The 22,364-nt window shown below is 39.4% G+C and overlaps 1 pseudogene; it reads left to right on the top strand.

The window, feature by feature from the left end:
- Positions 1-2,831: 2,831 nt before the first annotated feature.
- LOC150063726 (olfactory receptor-like protein OLF3) lies at positions 2,832-17,755 on the top strand (annotated as a pseudogene).
- Positions 17,756-22,364: the final 4,609 nt, after the last annotated feature.

Raw genomic sequence — 22,364 nt, forward strand, 5'->3', positions numbered from 1 at the left:
TGACTCATTCACATCACTTGGATTAAATGAATTTGTTCTGCATTCTCCCAAGTCAGACATCATCTACATTTCCCTGGCAACCAGAAAAGAGTTGGTTCAGCATGTTCTGATGTTATCACACATGGATGTGAATCATTTGTTTGGATGTCAACTTAAAACATTGAAGTTCAATATCTGAAAATCCTACAAATTCTTTGGATTGCTAGAGAAAATAAGCAGAATTAATATGAGATACTATGTAAAATATAAAAGAAATATTTGCACTAAGAAAGAACTAACTTCCCAGGCAGATTTAATGAAAAATAAGATAATTTTAATATTTATTGTATAATACCTTGAGAATTCAGTTGGCTCTGTATTTATGTAAATCTCCATTCTTTGCATTAAGCAATTTTCTAATATTCACACACACACACACACACACACACACACACACACACACACACACTGTGCTAGTGTGGAATAGATCATCAACCAAAAGCTTAAATTATAAAACAGAAGAAGTACTTACACCAAGAATAAAAAATTACGAAGAAGAGAAACTGAATGATTATAGCTAGTATTGTCTCATTTCTTCGAAGGAGAGATTTTCACTCCTTCCTTACACTTTAGGTCACTTAACTTTTAATTGTTAAATATTTCAAATTATTTCAATCAACTATTACAAAGCATGAGGTACCTACAGAATTGAAGCTTTGTATTACCCAAAGCCCATTTTGTAAGTAAGCCTCTCAGAAGATGTTAATGTAACTCAACTTTCTCTTGATTCTAATCAAGCAACCCCAGTGGAGTGTAATATATGTGGCACAACCAATGGCCTTGGACCCATTTGTCAGCATGAGACCAGCCTGATAGTAATGTATGACTTGGGGGGAATGACAGTTGTTGAAGTACTGCACTATGAGAAGTGTTAAAGTGAGAGTCCATCAAGAGTGCTTACAAACTATTTCCTAGGCAAGGACCCTGAGATGGAGGAGAGAAATATGAGAGCCAGCTAGTCCTTGGACAGGTCCAATTAAGAAGCAATTTGTATGAAGTTGTAGAGATAAGGGGAGTATGTAAAGGCAAAGACGCCATGAGCCCAAATGTAAGAGTGATGACAGAAAGTCAAATATGGTCAAATCTTGGAGATCATTGAACACCAAGGTATTTTAAACTTGATTCTGAGAGCAATGCAGAGCCAGTAAATACTTTCTGTACATACTTCTTAATAGAAATAGGGCTTGGAGAAGGTGTCATTTTTTGAACTATCACTCGAACAAATGAAATAACAGAAGAAAAGGTCACGGGTAAGGTATGCATCAAGTGGACAGATTCATTGTAGCAGCGGGAGAGAGAAATAGCCATCCTGGCATTTAAAAGACAGAAAAAATCCCTCTATCTCCTGGATAGGAACTCCCACATAGATCTCATTCATCTTGTAAGATGTTACGATGCTCTATGAATATTCTGTAAATTGGAAAAATCATCACGAGCATATCATGTAAACAAAGATAAGAAATGAAAGAGGAGAATTAGCTACAAATACACATAAACTTCTGACATCCCAGAAAGACCACAGGTGGAGATGCTCTGTTCTCCTTTCTGGAATGGCCCTGGTCCTTACATTTTCTCCAGAACCCATTGCCTGATCTATTCACACAACAGAACTCTTTAGCTTGTTTGGGGTCTTTACCTGAGATTATTTGTATGGTCTGAAATGCTGAGTATGGGCATTGGATACATAGTAACAGACTAAAGGCTCATGTGTCATCTGTTAAATTTCTATTTCAGTCAGTTTTGTTTTATAGGCCTTTTATCAGGACTGAAGTTTCACAAGTTACATTTTCTATAAATTAAATTACCTGGGATTCTATTAAATTCTATGGAACAGGAGGATAGAAAGGGCAAAATAAGATCTCCAGTCCAATGAAGTCATTCACTAGAAATGTTTAAGGAAGTCTGGCCCTTGAAAGGTAGTTAAAAATAAATTCTTGTTCAGTAATTAACAACTGCAGAAGTATTACTGGAGATTTTCTAGAATGTTTTTAAAATAACTTTAAAAAAACTTTATACATTTAAGAATCAGCTTGACAAATAAAAAAGTAAAGAAATATTCGCATAAGGCTCATATAAGGCAATTGTCTACTATGCATTTGATAATCCTTTAAACTTATAGTTTGGCTTCAAATCCCGTACCTTCACTTTAAAATCGAGTCTTATTGCATGTGTCAGTTGTATTTCCACTCCACTTTATTTTGATGCTATTTTGAGGATATAATTTTACATTCTTTTGTCTATCTCCTAAATCCAGAAGCTTTGTCAAATTTCATTTTACTTTTCTTCTGAACTTAGAATTTCATAGATGGTAAAAATATCCTTCTAGCAGATATTCATATTACTTCGTGAAGCCCAGAATAAGAGAGGTTTCCACATCTTGAAAGGCACTTGATTACACAGTTCTCAAGAAAATGAAAAAGCTAAAATTAGAAAGGAAATCACTACCACTAATGGAAAGAATGGATCTATCTGAGAGATGTTGCAAAGGGCTGTTGAATTACAGCAGTAGAAAGAGAATGGCTTCTCCAATGTTTTGAGTAAGTGACAGAGTATCCTATAATCACCTAGGACAAGGCCACAGTTTGTAAATTTCTCTTTGCCATCAACCGGTTAGCAAAGAAAAGCATTTAGTAATATAAACATCAGCTTGCACTGTAGGGATATCTCCCAAGTGGTGGAAAGTTACCTTTTGCCATTTTCTAATGCATTACCCAAGTTTTCCTTAGGGTTTTAGAGGGGTAGTGAACAGACTGCGGGCAGCATGGTGGCCCAGCTTGTGAGACTGGGGAGTGATGAGAGCATCTAACACTCCCTGCAAGAAGCTCCTGAGAGAACTGGTTGTTCTGGACCTGTGCAGCCACTGCTGCTCTGATGAGCTCTGTGCAAACCCTTCAGAGAGCATCAATGAAGCTTGTGCTTGGAGTTTATCTAAACCACTCCCAGGTGATTTCATTCATGGAACCCAGGAGACACAAGACATTTAATCTCTGTGGTTCATGCTTGCTGGGGGGGGAGGGGAGAAACATTTGTGGTAGTTCAATCGTAAACCGAAGGACACAAGCCCTTGTCACTAGGCAATGAGGAATACTTGATGATTCTTAAGAGAGGTGTTACAGGGGGTGGGTGTAACTTGTGTGTATGCTGGGGGAGCATTCCTACCTACTTCATTATTTTTCCCTTAGGGATTTTGAATTTGAGAGATGAGCTATGAATGCTGAGATTCTACAAGAATAAGTGTGCCAGAAAAATGGGATAAGATCACGTGCTTCCTAATAGCATCTTAGGCATATTTGTACAGTATGAATGTGACCATTTTGTACTTTAGTCCTATCAGAGAAAGAGTGAAACAACCTGGGAAAAGAGGACTATAATTAATTCAACTTTGGAAATAAAATTTATGACTTCAGTATTGGATTCGGGAAGACACATAGAAGAGAAGCCTAGGTTTAAAAATTAAGTATTGATATTTTCAAGTAGATATCAGGAGTATATTTCCAGGAAAGAAAGTCTAAATGATTTACCTAAGTATGGATCTATGATTATTTTTACTTTGTTCTCAAAAGAAATAGTTTACTCATAAGATGTTTAAAATATCTAAGAAATGAAGGATCTGGAGTAAGAACTAGATGAGATGTTGAGGTCTCTCTCTCATGTCAGAGTTGGTTCATCTTGAACAACCTGTATGAGAACCTGAAGGAGAAAAGAAATTGACATATAACTACCACAGATATCTGGGGCAAGAGATACAAAACAATCAAGAAGTTATGTGTTGAACCCACAAATAAATACATCATCAAATATGAGTTTTCACATAATAGCTCTTTGAAAAATTGGGTCTCAATATTTGACCTTAAATTATGTAAAAAGCCAATCAACCAGATGTGAAGTGAAAGAAGAAAACAAGCCCATAAAGAGCTGCTAATTGTTTTCTCCAAACGTGGACTGGTTGATGATGTGCCACCATCTATGTGAACCTGGGGTTCTCCAGGCCCGATGAGAGGATGGTGGAAATCCTTTTATCCATCAAGGATGCCATCTGTGTGGGCAGCAATCAACTATGTGGACACAGATCAGATGAGCCTTTCTTGAAAGGGTAGAATAATTTACATACACAGCTCTGTCACATGCAGGTAAGACTCTGCTTTATTCTGGCCATCTTTTCTTCTTGTGTTGAGCTTCAGTATCAAGGAGAGTGTTGATCCCAGGTGAGATGGTAGCTGAGTCTCCACAGGAGGCCAAACAGGATAAAGACTCAACGGAGTAGTGCAGAAGAGAAGGCACAAACTCACATCCTTAGATTTTTTTTTCGGGGGGTGGGGAGGCATCACCAACATAATGTTGTAATGTATCATCTCCATAGCCTGGGTAAAGTGTTCTGCCTTAAGACTCACCATATTTGGGGCTGTTTGAAGGTAGCCAGACATGCCCTCTTGTCAATGTCTTAAATAGTGGAAATGATGAGGTTGATATAATAAATCATATAATAATTTGAACACTTCATGTGAATCTCCAATTTAGTATTATTTCACCTGTTAGACAAAGAGTATTGCTCAAAATAAACATGTATTTCAGGCATCAGTGACAGACCTTAATAAACTGTAGCTTTACTAGGGAGATAATTTCAATGGGATGTTTTAATTGTATCATGCTTAACCACATACTATGTTTTACTTACTAATACCATAACCATTAACCTATATTTGCCACAATTCATAGAGGAAAGGGAGAGGTAGTCCCTTTATGATGTTTATGTCTGCAAAGGTAAACAGTAGAAATATGTCTGTGGAGAGACAGTATGAATTCTTTGTGAACAAACAATAAATACTAAGATCACCTGCAGAGAGATATGCTGTGAACTCAGATGAAGAGGAGGAGGATGTAATGATGATAAAGAAAAATAAGATCCCATTGTTTATTAAAGAATCCAGGAAGATACTGGAATCCCAAGTCAACCTTGTATAGGAAGATGAGATACATAATGCTTACTTTTAATTGTTCAACTACTGTGAGTATAAACTGCAGTCTTTATTGAATCTTGTTTGTGCAGATCAATGGAACAAAGATCTTTACGTTTTTCCCTTAGTTATTTAGCTTCAATAAGGAATGGAGTTTTAGAGAGATGATAAACCTACAAGTCAATTGTAGCTGAAAAAACAAAAAGAACCAAACCAACTAATCTCTAGTTTCCTGATAAGAAAAGTTAGACCTGAAGTACAAATAGTTTATCCATCATAAAATAGGAATAAAGACTTAACTATACTTAGCTGGAAGTTGAACCCAGTATTACTTAAAAAGAATACATAAATATTTGTTTTCAAATCAAGACAAATACCTTTGTAAATCTATAAGTAGCAAGAAATATCAGCCAATACCAGTGGAAGGTATTTATGTATCTTAGTAAAATACTTCACAGTCATACAAACATATGCAAGTATATATGTATTTTGCATAAGATTGTGTTTTTGATGAAGGCATTTAGTGAAGAGAGTAGAACCTGTGACAATTTTTCCTTTCTTAGCTCAGAGATCCTTATTTGACCCAAAGCCTCTGCCTTCAGTGCCTCCCGTCTCTGTTTTTCCCCCTACAATTTCCTCTTCTCTTGCCTACTCTGATAGTGGAATGTTAGTTCGTAATCACACACTTAGTGGTCATAGCAATGAATTGGTCCTGGAATATTTTTGAAATTCTGATAGTTAAATTACATGTTTGTCATAATAATTTCAATGGAAAAGCATTTGCTGAGCAAAAGAAATCAGAAGGGAATGAAGATAGGTTCTCAAACACCAGCTTTCATCTCACACTTTTATATAAAACATTATCTTATTAGCTTTTTCTTATTCCGAAGACTCGATCCCTCACCTAACAAATGGAAGAGATAAAACCAGTAAAAACTGGATTCTTTTATGATGTTCCCATTAGGCCAACCAAGACAGAAAACCAAACCACACCAAAACAAAACAACATTGCAGCACTATTTACCATAGCAAAGATATGGAACCAACGTAGATGTCCCTCAGTTGATGAATGGATCAACAAGATGTGGTATTTGTACACAATGGAATTCTATGCTGCTGTCAGAAAGAATGACATCGCCTCATTTGTTAGGAAATGGAAAGACTTAGAAAAAATCATATTTAGTGAAGTAAGCCAGAATCAAAGGAACTTAGGCTCAATGGTTTCCCTCATTTGTAATCAGTAGAAACCTTGGTTTCTCCTAGCAGAGATTTGCAATAGAGCAAAACCTTGATACATAAGGCCATATAGTATGACCCTAAATGAAAGGACCTCTAGGATATAGAAACAAAAGCCATATAATGAATGATTGTTGTCATTAAGGTACTATGTTATCTCTCAGCTCTTTTGCTGTCCCTTGGTTATGTCATATTGTTACAGTATCTCACTTTGTTATCTGATATACCAGATATATTTGTATTTGGTTATTTGAAATTGGATAGGGAAGGGGGGAAAGCAAGATGAGGGGTGGGTGTGGGGGGGGGAGGGAAATGCAGACCAAGACATGTGAAAGGGTATCAATGTATGTGAATTAATGCACCTTCTATCTGGCAAATATGATGTAACCCTTCTATTAATTACAATAAAAATATATGAAAGAAAAAAACCAAAATCTATATCAAGTACACATGGTTGATACAAAAGAAGTCAACTTTTTTTTTTGCCAGTCTTGGGCTTGAGCTCAGGCACTGACCACTGTCCTTGGACTTTCTCAAGGCTAGAGCTCTACCACTTGGGCCTCAGCACCATTTCTGGCTTTTTTCTATGTATGTGGTACTGAGGAATCAAACCCCAGTCTTCGTGCATGCTAGGCAAGCACTCTACCACTAGGCCAAACTCCCGGCCCAAAAGGAGTCAATATTTTGTGAAGGAAAGGGGAGCAACCTCACATTTGATTTGATTCTTTACTACCAAAGCAGGGGCATATTCCTATAAGCACATACAGTGCTACAGTTCTACTTGGAAGAGAAAGACTTAAGCAACTTTCACATAAGCTATGTACATTACAGTTTTCCCTTACTTGTGAGTTATTGACGGGGAGCCCATATTCCACTGAATAGCATATCCCTAAAATACTTGCTAACTAAACTCAGTTTTCAAAACTAAGTTTGAGGCCTGGGAGTGTAGCCTAAAACTGAACACAGGACTGACTACCCCCTTGTGTAGTCTTTTTCTTTTTTGAATGTGTATTCTTAAAAAAAATCTTACTCTTTGCTTATTCAATTTCTTCTGGTTTTTTTTTCTCTTCAGAGATTTTCTGCAGATTAATAATCTTCAGAGTTTCTTTTAATGGAAGCAGGTAACGAGACGCGGGTGAGTGGGTTTATCCTCCTTGGCCTCTCCAGGGACTGGGACACCCAGGTCTCCCTCTTCGTCCTGTTCCTGGCCATGTACACGGTGACCGTGCTGGGGAATGTTCTCATTGTCCTTCTGATCAGACTGGACAGCCGCCTGCACACTCCCATGTACTTCTTTCTCACCAACCTCTCCCTGGTGGATGTGTCCTATGCCACGAGCATAGTTCCTCAGCTGCTGGCTCATTTCCTGGCAGAACACAAGGTGATTCCATTCCTGAGCTGTGCAGCCCAGTTGTTTTTCTCTCTGGCCTTGGGTGGCATTGAGTTTGTTCTTCTGGCAGTGATGGCTTATGACCGCTATGTGGCTGTGTGTGAACCCCTGAGATACCCTGTTATCATGCATGCAGGACTGTGCACTAGGCTGGCAATCTCATCCTGGGTCAGTGGCTCCATCAACTCTCTCATGCAGACAGCCATCACCTTTCAGCTTCCCATGTGTACAAACAAGTATATTGATCACATATCCTGTGAACTGCTAGCTGTGGTCAGGCTGGCCTGCGTGGATACCTCCACCAATGAGGTTGCCATCATGGTTTCCAGCATCGTCCTTCTGATGACACCCTTCTTCCTGGTTCTGTTGTCCTACATCCGCATCATCTCCACCATCCTGAAGATCCAGTCCACATAGGCAGGCGGAAAGCCTTCCACACCTGTGCCTCTCACCTCACGGTGGTTGCCCTGTGCTATGGAATGGCCATTTTCACTTACATCCAGCCTCACTCCAGCCCCTCTGTCCTTCAGGAGAAGTTTATCTCCCATGTTGAATCCCATGATTTATAGCCTAAGGAATAAGGAGGTAAAGGGGGCCTGGCAGAAACTCTTAGGACAGTTCGCTGGAGTCACGTCAAAACTGTCAGTCTGATGACTCAGGAGCATCATTTGGGAGATGGAGTTGGGGGTCTGTGTTCTCCACCCAGCTCAGATACAGCAGGTCTGATCCACGTTAGCCTGGCAACCAGGACTGTCTTCAGGAGGCTGAGTGGTTGTTTGGGATGAGAAAGGGGGGTGTGTTTTTATGCAGCATGTTCAGAACAGTTAAACCCTACTGTTCTTGAATTTTCCACATATTACTTAATTCTATAGCTGGAATACAAAGATGGTCTGCCTGGTGGTGAGATCCCAACCCACAGTTTCCTAATTTCACTTTTTTCTTCTTTTTAAAAATTATCTTTGGGCCGGGAGTTTGGCCTAGTGGTTAAAGTGCTTGCCTAGCATGCACGAAGACCCGGGTTCGATTCCTCGGTACCACATACATAGAAAAAAGCCGGAAGTGGTGCTGAGGCTCAAGTGGTAGAGCTCTAGCCTTGAGAAAGTCCAAGGACAGTGCTCAGGCCCTGAGCTCAAGCCCAGGACTGGCAAAAAAAAAATTATCTTTGCCAGGTGTCGGTTGCTCGTGCCTACAATCCTAGCTCCTCAGGTGGTGGAGATCTAAGGATTGATGCTCAAACCCAGCCCAGGCAGAAAAGTCCCTATGAGACTCTTATCTCCAATTAACCACCAGAAAACCAGAAGTGCTGCTATGGTTCCAAGTGGTAGAATACTAGCCCTAGGCAAGAGCTCAGGGACAGCGCCAAGTCCCTGAGTTCAAGCCTGAGGTTTGACAAAAAATACAAAAAGGAGTTTTCATTTAACAAAGCAGTTTAGGAACACGATATATCTTGATTAATGTCAGTTCTTTCAGCAATTTCCACACATTCTGCCCATCAGTTACAATGTGTACTTCCAGCATTGAGTTGTGCTCTCAATTTTGAGTTTAGCTACCAATATGTCATACGCTACTCTTTGAAGTGCTGGACTGACATAGTAAGCTGAGACCCAATTAGCCATTTGATTAGTAAGATTAGACATTGCTACTCTGCAGTGCACTCTGATGCTCAGTGAGTCAGGTGAAAGAAACAAATTTTTGACTTAAGATATTGTGAACTGCCCATGAGTTATTGAGATGTAATACTATGCAAATCGAGGAGAATATATCATTGAAATAAAACAACATTGTTTTATTCATGTTGGACTTTTTATATTATTTTTATTCATGATACTTATTGGATGTAACAGTGAACTATGGATTTTTAGTCAAGAAAACTCTCATTGTGCTTCATTTGGAATCAGTAGGTGTCTTACTGTGAGTCAGATGCCTTTTCACATTTGACGATTTTGTCACAGTAATGCATGGTGATGCAGCTACAGCTGGTACTTTTGTAATTATTATTCTGAATTAAGATGAGGAGAATGTTGTTATCCAAAGCGATCGCATATTTTGTATGTGTGTAAGTTCTACTATAATATCGAATGTGTCATGCCATTGACTAAGAAACATCAAGCAAAATTCATGTTTTACTTGGACATGGATGTAACTATTGATTACTTATATACAATGGTATTATTGGCTATGGGACTTGGGTTCATTCTAAATAGTGAATGAACAATTTGGAAAGAACATTTTTTTGGGTATGCATAGAATCTCCTTTCAAGAGCAGCTCAATATCTCAAAATTGAGAAGTTCTCTGAAATTTTGAAAAAAATAGAAATAAATTGAAAAAATGGTAAGTGCATACAGCAGGAAACCCACAGTTAAACAGCTCTTCAGATCCCTTGAAAAGTCAAGAAATGATGAAATTGCTTTACTGTGAATTATAGGAGAATCTGATGGGTGAGTCTTCTGAGTAGATGTTACCGTCATGCTCATTTTATTAATTATTATTCTTCTTATTATTATTGTCAATCTTGGGACTTGAATTCTGGACCTGGGCACTGTCTCTGAGCTCTTTTTGATCAAGGCTAGTGCTCAACCACTTTGAGACACAGTGCCACTTCCAGTTTCTTGGTGGTTAATTGGAGATAAACATCTTATGGGCCGTCCTATCCTGGCTGGGCTTGAACCACAGTCCTCATAACTTAGACTCCTGACTAGCTAGGATTACAGGCATGAGCCACTCGTGCCCAGCTTCATGCTTGTTGTAAAAGCTTTATCCCCTCACCCCATAAGAGGCAGATGCAGGCCTCTCACAATCTTTATCATTGAATGACACGGGGGTCTTCTGAAAGTTCACTGTGCCTTTGATGAAATACACAAATGGGAAAAGAGAATACATGCAAGGCTAGGAAACAGCTAAGGAGACATGATATAATTGTGAGTTTTCCCTTTCACTGCAAAAATTGTCAAGGAGGGAATCTCTTTACTGCTTTTTGTGTCTTTATTAGGCTCCATGACTTGCAGAGATACCATCTGTGAACATGTCACAGAATCTCAGTATTCAAAGTTGAAGGCTTCCATATTCCACTGTTCATTGAGAATTTGTATTTTACCTTAAAATTAATGTTATCCTAAGTTTTCTGAGACAGTAGGTGCTTGAAAGTGCCAATGATATTTTATTGCTGCTAATTCAATAAATACTAATGGAGTGTTTTTGTTTAAGTGTTAGTGACAATGAATGTGTGATGAGACAATACAGGAAAGAAGCTAGAAGCCTGACAATCAAGGGTATGTCCACAGAGTTGGGAAGAAAGACAGCGCAGCAATGAGAGTATAGTGATAGATGTTGCAGTGGGAGTTGGCTTGGGGCTTGACGGAGTCCATTCTACATGAAGTAATGTTATGGTGCAACATATCAAAGTATTTCACTTAGGTAACAAATAACTTGACCAAAAGATATCCGTGGAATGGCACGGGAAAAAGCAGAAGGTGCCTCAGTGACTTGAGCCATTATGGAGCAGATGAGAGAGAAATTAACTACATTGACGCGGGGAAAAAATCAGATTAAATCGGGCTGAGCTTTTAAATCATATTTAAGCTTTTGCCTGATAGACATAAGGAGGTATTGATAAAGTTTAAGCAGAGAGTTCTCTTGATAGAATTAAAATTTTGAGAGATTACTAGCAAATTGAAGTGAAAAAGGGGAGACTCAGCCTACAACATCCACTCGCAATAGTCAATAGACACAATGCCTGCGATTGTTTGAAGTCTTCTTTCTTCCTCCTCTTGGCCGGGAAGAAAGGAATGTAACATTATCATTTCTATTCAAATACATGAAGAAACCAAAGCACAAAGCCCTTTGGTTCCCATATATGAAAATAGAAGAGGAGCCAGTTCATGTGGATAATAGCTTTCTTTGAGATAAATTCTCATGTACTTATGCAATAAGTATGGAGAGCATCTTCTAGTAAACCAATATCTAGGCATAAAAGACAGGAGTCAGGATTCCAAAGAGGAATAGGCATTCCTTCTTTTACTATAAAAGGGCACATAACAAATAAGGGCACATCTGTTGTCAAGCAAAAATAGCTTGGGTCTGGGTGTGTTAGGTGAGAGGATTGGAAGTCTAGGGCCTGCGTGTACTACATAGTGAGTTAAAGGGTAACCTATATGAGTTTACTCTGTAGTGAGACCTGTCTATAAATAAATCAAGAAACAAACAAATAAATACATAAATAAATGGTCTCTGTAGTGAGACCTGTCTATAAATAAATCAAGAAACAAACAAATAAATACATAAATAAATGGTCTCTGTAGTGAGACCTGTCTATAAATAAATCAAGAAACAAACAAATAAATACATAAATAAATGGCTATAGTCTATTGCTTCACTTGCTACCTCAGCTGTCTGCATTTTCAGAACACATAACCATGCACTTCAGTTTCAAAGAGAAAATCATTGAAACAATTCTGCTTTTCGAAAGTTCAATGGAACTTAACCATCACATAGTTAATTTCCTGGGAGTGTGTGTGTGTGTGTGTGTGTGTGTGTGTGTGTGTGTGTGTGTGTAGTCTAAAAGAGGCTCATTACCAACCCTGGCCTGGTAGACCAATGTCAAATAACATTTTGGCTATAATTAGGAATCATGACATACATATCAAATGCAGATGCATAATTTATTTGCCAGTCCTGGGGCTTGAATTTAGGGCCTGAGCACTGTCCTTGGGCTTTCTCAAGGATTGAGCTCTACCACTTGAGCCACAGCACAACTTCCGGCTTTTTCTATGTATGTGGTACTGAGGAATTGAATCCAGGTCTTTGTACATGCTAGGCAAGCACTCTACCACTAGGCCAAACTCCTGGCCCCCAGATACATAATTTTATAGGGTTTTTGTTTGTTTTTGCTGGTCCTGTGGCTTGAACTCAGGGCCTGCACACTGTCCCTGAGCTTCTTTTGCTCAAGGCTAGTGCTCTACCACTTGAGCCACAACACCACTTCCAGCCTTTTCTGTGTATATGGTACTGAGGAATGGAACCAGCTTCATGCATGCAAGGTAAGCACTCTACCACTAAGCCACGCACCTGGCCCTCTTACACTCAACTCACGCAGGTATATGTTTATTAGGTATGTTAGTCCTCAGGGAGGCCTCCTGAATCCATTTCCATAGATCTGAAGAATATAATATGAAATCTGATCTCCAGATTAAAATAAAGTGAAACATTTCACAGTTTCTTCAAAGGCAGCCTTGGAATGGTGATTTAGAAAAGAAAAAAAATTCCCTTAAAGTGCTTGCATCCATTATGAGGAGAACAAAGGTTGTGTTGTAGGAAATGTTGCTCCAAGATCCTCTAGCTGGCTCATGAATAATTGGGCACAGGCAGTTTAATATTCTAAATGATGAGTGACTGGACAGGTCAGCTGAAAGTTAAGACTTCCTCAAAGAGAAACTTCAACAAATAGACAGGAGAGTATCCCCTGGGGAAAGGGGACTTGGGATGCTCTCCTCATTTCCAGGCTTAGAGAATACTAGCTTCTCACTTGTAAAGTCTTGTAGTGTGACTGAAAAGAAGGATAGAAATTTCGGAATGAAGTGGGAAAATGGAGTAAAAAAAGAAAAGAATGGAGATAAAAATGCAACAGAAGAAAGCCTAAAAAACAGAATAATTGGCCCATAGAGATTATATCTCAGAGGGAAAAATGTTACTTCTTCAAAATTGCATATTTTGACTAAGTTTTCTTGCCAGCTGGGCCACTGTTGGCCTCTTTTTCTAGTGATGGGTTCAGATGTTTTCACAGGATGTCTGCTGCAAAACTGGGGTCCCCTAAACCTTTCGGCCTTTACTGAGATTCTTGAGCTTCTCATAGAAATTGAACTGAACATGGTTTATAAAGACATAAAAGTCCTATTTTGCAATCTTTTTGTAAGACACATTTGGGTAGCCAAGCATACTTCAAGTTCTTTGAGGTACGTATTAAGAAGAAAAACACCAAGCATTCACCTTAGGATCCTTCGGCAAGAATCAACAGACTTCCCTGAGATGTATTTCTGGAACATTCTAAAAAGAGGATAGATTTGAGTCTGTCATGTTTCTTTGGAGGAAGTGGAAAAGGTAGGATAACATCGGTCAAGTCCTTTACCAAGAAACAGATGAAACTCAAGAGAATGTAACAGCTCTCCCTGCCTCTAGCTGATTGAGTATGGCACAGGTTTGTGCTGCCCAGGCACTCTGCAGTGGTGCTGCAGAGTTTTGAATTAAGGGCTATAGTGTGTACATGCATATAAATATTTAGCCCAATTGCACTTTGGGGACAGCTTAAAGTTATGTGGCTTTGTTTGCTGTGAGCGCTTGCGTGATTAACAAAAGCTAGAATCACAATTGTAGGAAGGAAATGTAGTATAGAAATGCTTTATTGCCATGTACAATGTTGCCCTTTTCCTTCTGACAATTGGTTAAGATTTATTTATATACCAGTCATTCAAAAGTCTTGTAGTTATTTTTGTATTGTTTTACCTTTTGTCCATTTTTTTCTCTATACAAATTTCCGATTTTTTTCTCACTCCCTCTTACTATTGATACATTTTCTTATCTCTTTTATGCCTCCTTCTTTCCATCCTCCAATGAGTTGGCACAGTCAAGAAGGTACAGTCCATTTAGACAGAAAGTAGGTGACAGAAGTTAACCCAAATGCAAGCTAATTGGCAAAGCCATATATGCATTCTTTGGGAGAAGTCCTATTATTAAAAAGTGAAGATAGGGGGCCGGGGGTTTCGTCTAGTGGTTAGAGTGCTTGCCTAGCATGCACGAAGGCTCGGGTTCGATTCTTTGGTACCACATACATAGAAAAAAGCTGGAAGTGGTGTTGAGGCTCAAGTGGTAGAGCTCTAGCCTTGAGAAAGCTCAAGGACAGTGCCCATGCCCAGGCCCTGACTTCAAGCCCCAGGACTGGCAAAAAAAAAATTAAAAAGCATAGATATGCTCTTTCCTTTTGGGGAATAGTAAAGAGGTTTAAACTTGGGTCTTGGCATCTGGACCCTGCTGAATGATCCTACTACTGCTGTTTTTCATTGGTTATTTCTAGGGTCAGGTCTGGCTTTCTGCCTTGACACACACCAGAGCTATGAGCTGACTTATGGCACTGAAATTATGAGCACAAACCACTGCATCCTGCTTCCCTCCTGGGGATAAAATGTTGTGACATTTTCTCTTTTTTTGCCAGCAAAGAAGTGCGTGAACTATCATGGTTAGGAATAGAGTGAGTTCTCCAGTTTATCCTTTACAGCTCAACTGCCCAGGCATGCTAGTGAAATCTTCCCAACGGGAAGGGTAGAAAGGAGAGGCTGAATTTACCTTTGTTCTGGTATTTATTGATGTGTGGGCTGGGCCACCCACCCAGGGGCTCATGGGAAAGGAAGAGCAGACATGGGCAGCGAGTCCATCTTGCCAGGGCTCTCCTGTGACTGGGACACCCAGGGCTACCACTTTGTCCTCTTCATTGGTGGCTCTCTTCCCCAGCTCCATCCCTTCATCCACAGCTTGAGCTGCAAGGATGTGGTTGGTGCCTTACACAGAGGGCTGGGAGGAGTCAGGGGAGGATGGTAGATTCAGAGCCTTCACTCCTCACAGAAGAGACATGATGGACTCCTTCCTTCTAAGACTGTTCTAACAAAGCACCGCACATTTTTTTTTATTTATTTTTTGAAATTTTATTGTCGGGATAATGTATTGAGGGGTTACAGTCTTATTTGTCAGGTAGTAGGTGCATTACTTCTCACACACTGAAACCCCTTCTGATGTTTTTGCCCTCATTTTCCTCTCCCCACCCCCTCCCCATCATCTTGTTATCCACCCTTCCCTTTCCTATTTCAAATAAACAAATAAAGGTATATACAACGTACCAGGTAACAAAGTCAGATACAGTAACAACGTGAAATTAACCATAATGGCAAAAATAAAAAGAGAAAGAGAAGAGAAATAATAGTACACAAAGAACAACCATCACATCTGAGCATGTTTTTGTTTTGTTTTGTTTTGTTTTTTGCCAGTCCTGTGCTTGAGCTCAGGGTCTGAACACTGTTCTTGGACTTTCTCAAGGCTAGAGCTCTACCACTTAAGCCACAGCACCATTTCTGGCTTTTTTCTGTGTATGTGGTACTGAGGTACCGAGTGCATGCTAGGCAAGCACTCTACCGCTAGGCCAAACTCCTGGCCCCCGAGCATGTTTTTATATAGCCAGAACTTCAGAAGGGGCCTCTCTCTCTCTCTCTCTCTCTCTCTCTCTCTCTCTCTCTCTCTCTCTCTCTCTCTCTCTCTCTCTCTTTGTGTGTGTGTGTGTGTGTGTGTGTGTGTGTGTGTGTGAAGATTTTGTTTTTATTAGTATCTGCCGGTTGTACAAGGAGGAGTTTTATTTTATTATCATGTAGAGTATCTCACTAAAACATTCCACTCCTCCCCTTCCTTCTCCCAGTTTCCTTCTTAAGACAGATGTAACAGGTTTCATTGTTTTATCTAAATCCGACTCCTCCACGTTCACCTGGCGAGCTGGACCTTCTGCCTCCCCCTGGTGCCTGCCCCCTAGCAGAGCCTGCGCTCCTTTACTGGCACTCAGGTTTAGTGTCTGGTAATTGTACAAGGGTTTTGGCCATGGCATTCCACATGTGCAAATATTGCTTTTTTGGTCAGAATGGTCTCTATCGTGTATCCTTGCCTGATGATATGCATGTGCAAATATTGCTTTTTTGGTCAGAATGGTCTCTATCGTGTATCCTTGCCTGATGATATGCGTGGTACAAACAAAAGCAGAAACAAAAACCTCCTCCAAGATGAAGCTCCTTGAGAAGCAGGGCGTGCACATTTGCTCACATCAGAATCTCAGTGCTGGGCGAGCTGATTAAACTCCTAGTGTTTGAATAATTCATTGATTGGAGTTGTCTTTGGATCTTTAGTTCTTTACTTGCCTTTTTAACAACGCTTCTAATGTACTTGTAATAATTATGCTTGGGGATGTCTTGAAATGCTTTGTACCGCCAGTGTCTCAGTGTACATGCTAGGTTCCCCCTACTAGACATTATGTGCTTAAAATTTGTACTTTTTTTGGTACTCTTCCATTGTTATGGTTTCATGTTGCCCCATATTCTTAGTTATTATCAATAATGTACACTGCAAGAATCCACATCCTCATTTTAGGGAAGGGCTGAGAGGAGTGCATTCTAATTCTGCACTTTTTCCCCATGGAAGGCTGGCCATTCTCATAGAGTTTCTTTGGGGCATAGAAGGTAGTGGTGGAGAGCCTCAGAACCCTGCCTCACTAGGAATGGGGGTGCAGGCGTGTGCCTCAGCGTGCTCACTTGGAATGGTCCACACAGAGCACCTACCTCTAGTGGTGTCCCCCGTTGCCTGGACCCGCCGCTGTTGCTCAAAGACAAGTGAAAATGGGTAAACTGGAATGTCTAAGTAATCGAGATTCATTGCAATTACCTCCTTATCAGCGAAGGCAAACGTGCTTCCCCTTCAAAAGGGGATGGCTCAAACGCAGGCGCAGTTCTCTTGAGAAATGAAGTTTGCAGTGCGCCTTGCGCCTTTCTGCTCCCCAGGGACACAGAAAGCCAAATTCTGCTGGCAAAATTGAAATGTGGATTAGGATTCTAGGTGTACAAGTGTCCAGGTAGAGGGGGACGGCAAAGAAAAAAGAAACCTCATAAACAAAACATAATTGGCTCCCTGGAGATTTCCTTCCCCAAGTTTGTTCTAATCCTCATCTTTAACTCCTGAACTTTCTCAGACTTAGGAAAGTCCCAGGGTACAGACAGGTTTCTCTGCTCTTCAAAGGTGATTCCGGCTCCCCTTTGTTTCTCAGACAAATATTTAACCAGGTAACCTGTGGATTTCTGAAATTCAGGCTCTTCCCCTATATTAAAGCTGATGGGTTAGGCCAAATTATCCTCTAGTGGAAATACCTCTGAAGAAGGTAGCTCTCCCCAGGGCCACCATCTTCACCTACCTGGGGCCATGCTTGGCTTCCTCTACCGGCAAGGAGAAAATGGTTGCTCTGTTCTATGCTGAGGTGGCTCCCATGTTGATCTCCTTGATCTATAGCTTGAGGAATGAGGATGTCATGCTGCTTTAGGGAAAAGTGTGCAGAAATTCAAGTAAGAGTTGGAGACTCAAACCCACCACTTGCTTTCTATCATTAAAGTCAAACAGGAAATCAGATAAAGTGAGACCTACTCCTGAACTTATGTCAGAGAAAAGTCTGGTCGGATGTTTGTATTATGAAAGGAAAGGTATGCTTCAACATGGCTGGTGGATTTCCTTATCCAGGCAAGGCCTGGTAGTGACTCATGAGAGGGCCTCTTTCTGAGCCCTTTAATCAGAGATACAGTGAATTTGAGGCTTCATCTGCTGCTGTTTCTTTGTCTGATGTATCATTGAATAAATCAATGTCCCTCAATTTCTTCAAACAGACTTTTTTCCCCTGCCTCTCACAAATTGTGCTACCTGCTAAGGTATTAAAACATTTTACAGCTCAGCATTTACTTTTTGTTAAATACAGAAGTACTTAGCACACAGAGTGATTGCAACAATTAAGGATAATTTAGATAAAATACTTGCTCTATAGCAATGCTCTTACAAAAGGCACTCATTCATTCTTTTTAGATATGTCAATCTGTAATCTTTATTATAACAACAACAACAACAACCACAACCATTATTGTTATTGTTATACTTAGTAGTACTGGGGTTTGAACTCAGAGCCTTGCCTTTTCTGGGTAGCTGCTATGCTACTTTATCCCTACCCAGAGCTCTTTTGCCTCAGTTGTTTATTGGGCAAGGTCTGGCCTTGGATCAGAATCTTTCTATTTATGCTATTCAGGTAACTGAGATTATCCATGATCATCATCAAGACCAGCGTATGGGTTGAGATGTGATCTCGCAAGCTTTTTGCCTGTGCCTTTTTCAAACCCTCAGCCCCATGATCCCTCCTAAGTAGTTTAGATCACAGGTCTATTCTACAATATGGCTCTATTATTAATTATAGAACACTCCTGTTTTCCCTCTCCTTTGCTCCAGATTACCAGTTATCTGCAAGGTATAACATCCTTATTAATATGTAGCGACTATTTTTGCTTCTCCTTTGAAACAGCTTCCAGAAATTGTAGGCAATTGCTTTTGACATTTGTCTGCTAAGCTCTGAGCCTTCTTCTCTAAGGAGAATTTTATACAAATGAGAAGTAAATAGTGATGCTTCGTCTATTTTCATAACTAAGTAAGATAGCTATAAAATTGAACTGGGCTCTCTAAATTTTGTAATTAAGAATCTTCTAGGAATAAAGCAATTAGACAGAAGCCAAATACATGCAAGCAAGCTTTGCCCCAGCACCAGTCACAGCCTGACTACTGACCGTGTCCATACAGTGTAACATTACCACAGCAGTGAAATCCCATCACATGGCATAAGTCCTCAAACTAAAAGGGAGACATATTCACCAAAACGTGAAAATTTTGAAGGCTAACAAAATTCTACCCATGGTAGATAGAATCATTATTTGAATATTAGCTGACGGGAAAATAAACAAAAGAATAAAAATAAACAAAAGAATAATGTATTTCTACAGAATCCAGTAATTTAATGTCAAGTTAAGGTATCAGCTCTTTTTAAAAAGTAACAGAAATAGGCATTTACAGACTCAAGAATTCAATCAAATTATTAGTAGAACTTATATCAGATTCACATCACTATAGCAAATAATCTAAGGCAAGTAATTTATGAAAAAAATCTTCATGATCCCATATATCTTTGGGGATCTGGGAGAATGGTGCCTGGCATATGTAGATGCACATAGCAGAGAAAATTGTTAACTTTGTAGGCCAGGAAGCCAAGAGAAACAGGAAGGGGCTGGGGTCCCCCATTTTCTTTCATCTTCTAATGTAGTAAGCACCTTTCTCAAGGTCTACAACACCATCCAGAAGCACCACCCTAGGTATCAAGCCTTCAGCCCTTTGGTCTTCAAGGACACATGTGTCTAAACCATAGTACTATTCATAACACATGCGTCTAAACCATAGTACTTTTCATTACTCACGAAGACCATAGTGATTACAATAAAAAATGTGGACACAATTTCAGGCAAGAAAAGATCATGGAAAATAAGGTAGTTAAGGGCATGAATAATATAGTCAAGAATTTTTAAGTATAGAATTAAGTTGAACAGCTATCCATTTCTATATATTGAAAGTAATGAAATAAAAGCCAAAATGGAAAGGAAATCAGTGACAATATATGGGAATGAGAACCTGGGTTGGAATCAGCACATAAAAAGTCATTTTAGATTGGATGAGTCACTTTCCCTGAAGCAACTCTTTCTCATCACATACTGTTAATCTGAAGCACAACAAGAAGTGCCTACCCTACAGGTAGGCTGTCTTCACTTACTTTGTTTTATATCTAGATTCTTTGAAAAAAATTGGTACTTTATTTCCATTTCCTTTCCTTTTAAAACAAATTTACTTTATTGTTTTTATTTGTTTATTTATTTTGCCAGACCTGGGGCTTGAACTTAGGTCCTGGGCTCTGTTCTTGGACACTTTTTGCTCAAAGCTAGCGCTCTGCCACTTGAGCCCAGCTCCACTTCTGGCTTCTTCTGTGTATGTGGTACCGGGGAATCCAACCTAGGGCTTCGTGCATGCTAGGTGAGCACTCTACCACTAGGCAAAACTCCCAGCCATTTCCTCACCTTTTAACTACTCCTTAGTCCAAAAAAAGATTCGTCTCCCATATTCTCCTGACATGATTAATATTGAAATCATAAATGTATTGAAACCACAGTTCCAGTTCATATCTCACCAAGCTTCTCTAGCAGCTCAGGGTACAGTGGGTCCTATAATCTCTGCATTCTCATTTGCTCACCATAAATTATCAGCCTTCTTTGCAGAATCCAAATCCTTTTACAGATGTTTACCAAGGTAGAAGATTCCAGATTCAAATATATTTTTATTTTTAAACATTCTACCAGTAAGGTTGTTCTGATCTAATATTAGCTAATCACTGAAGACAACCAAGTTTGCATAGTCATTCATTGTTCATCCAGTATTTAACTGCCAACTGGATGACTTTGGATTTTCCCCATATCCAAACACAATTCTGTATAATTCTGATACCAAAGATCACCTTCACATATGGCACATGTATTATTTCATACTCTTGTTTTCTCAGTTTCCTCTAAATACATGTTCATTGTATCACCTGGGAACCCAGATGCAAAAAGCATATATTGATCTTACGATGTCAGAAATGTTCTGTTATAGTGGAACAGCTTGTATCAAGCAACCACTCACTGGAGATAACTTGAAAATCTGTGTAGAATTATGACATTTTAGAAGAATTTGAGAGCATTGTGGGCAAACAGTTTAAATGGTGAAAATCAAAAAGAGGTAAAAATACTAAAAGGCAAGCCTCAATCAATAATTCTTTGTTCTCAAGATATCGCCTATATTTACAACACCAAGAAACTCAGAGAACACAGAGAAGTTGTGATAGAGGAGAGCCGAGAGCAACAGTCACAGTTGAGAGCCATTTGGAAATAGGGTTTGTATCCATACCACTGGCTGTCATTTCTGAAGTATTGTTCGCTAGTATTGTGTTGTGGGGTTTCTGAACACATAGCAAAAATGAAAGCCTTCCATATTTCCATTAGTTCACTGGAAGTAATCCATCTTTAGGGTAATGCTCTATCAGTAAATAAGTCATCTCTTGAGGAGGGTTATATCATGCAGAGCCTCACTTTCCATGTATAATGTTCAACATTCAATCAAAAATTACATGTGAGAGAGAAAAGATCAAAACACTGAACAAAGAGCAAGTATAACTGATGGCCAAAAGAAGCCACAGAAATGTCAGTATTGTGCTATGAGACAGAACCTTATAATGAACACATTGGTTATGTTTAAGATAAGAGGATTTGTGCTGGAAAGTAGTGTCAAAAAAGAATCAAATAGTGCTTCTGGAATCAAGAAACAAAGGTAATTTAAAGGGAAAATAACAGTAGCTTCAAAGAGCAAAATATAGAGAACTGAAGCTCTGTGAAGTAGAAGATAGGTCAGTGAACAAAAGTGCACTTAGTTCAAAGAGAAAAAGCAGAAAATTATAAAAAGTAACAACTTATTAGATATGTGTTATACTCAGGACATGATGAAAACTAAAGACAGGTAAAGAAGATTCAGATTGAGAGAAGCCAAAACTAAGCATTGTGTCTGATGCCCGGGGGAAAAAATATACGAAAACTTCACCTCAATCAATGACTGGGAGTGGTAGCTCACTCATGTAATCAAAGCTCTCAGGAAGCAGAAATCAGGAGGCTCATAGTTGGAGACTAATCATGGGCATAAATCCTATCTGCAAAATAAAGCCCAAAGGCCTGATGGCATAGTTTAAGTGGTAAAGTAGCTGCTACCAAGTGCATGGCCTTTAGTTCAAACCCCAGTACTGACTATATCCCCTACCTCCCCACTCCAAAATGAGAAAAAAAATAGTAAAATATTTCCCAAACTAAGTCATCTTGGCAAAAATACATAAAGTATTAGAAATCTCAAGCAGGAAAAATAAAACAGATCACACTTAAATACATATCAGGGGGAAATCACTGTAAACTCAAGTTAGCGAGAGTGTGGAAGCCTGGGGTTTAAGCCAGAGATAGCTAATAGCTGATTTCACTCTTTTTTGTTTTGCCAGTCCTGGGCTTGAGCTCAGGTCCTGAGCACTGTC

Source organism: Megascapheus bottae, chromosome 5, assembly GCF_031878675.1.
Source record: "Megascapheus bottae isolate mThoBot1 chromosome 5, mThoBot2.hap1, whole genome shotgun sequence".
Taxonomy (NCBI): Eukaryota; Metazoa; Chordata; class Mammalia; order Rodentia; family Geomyidae; genus Megascapheus; species Megascapheus bottae.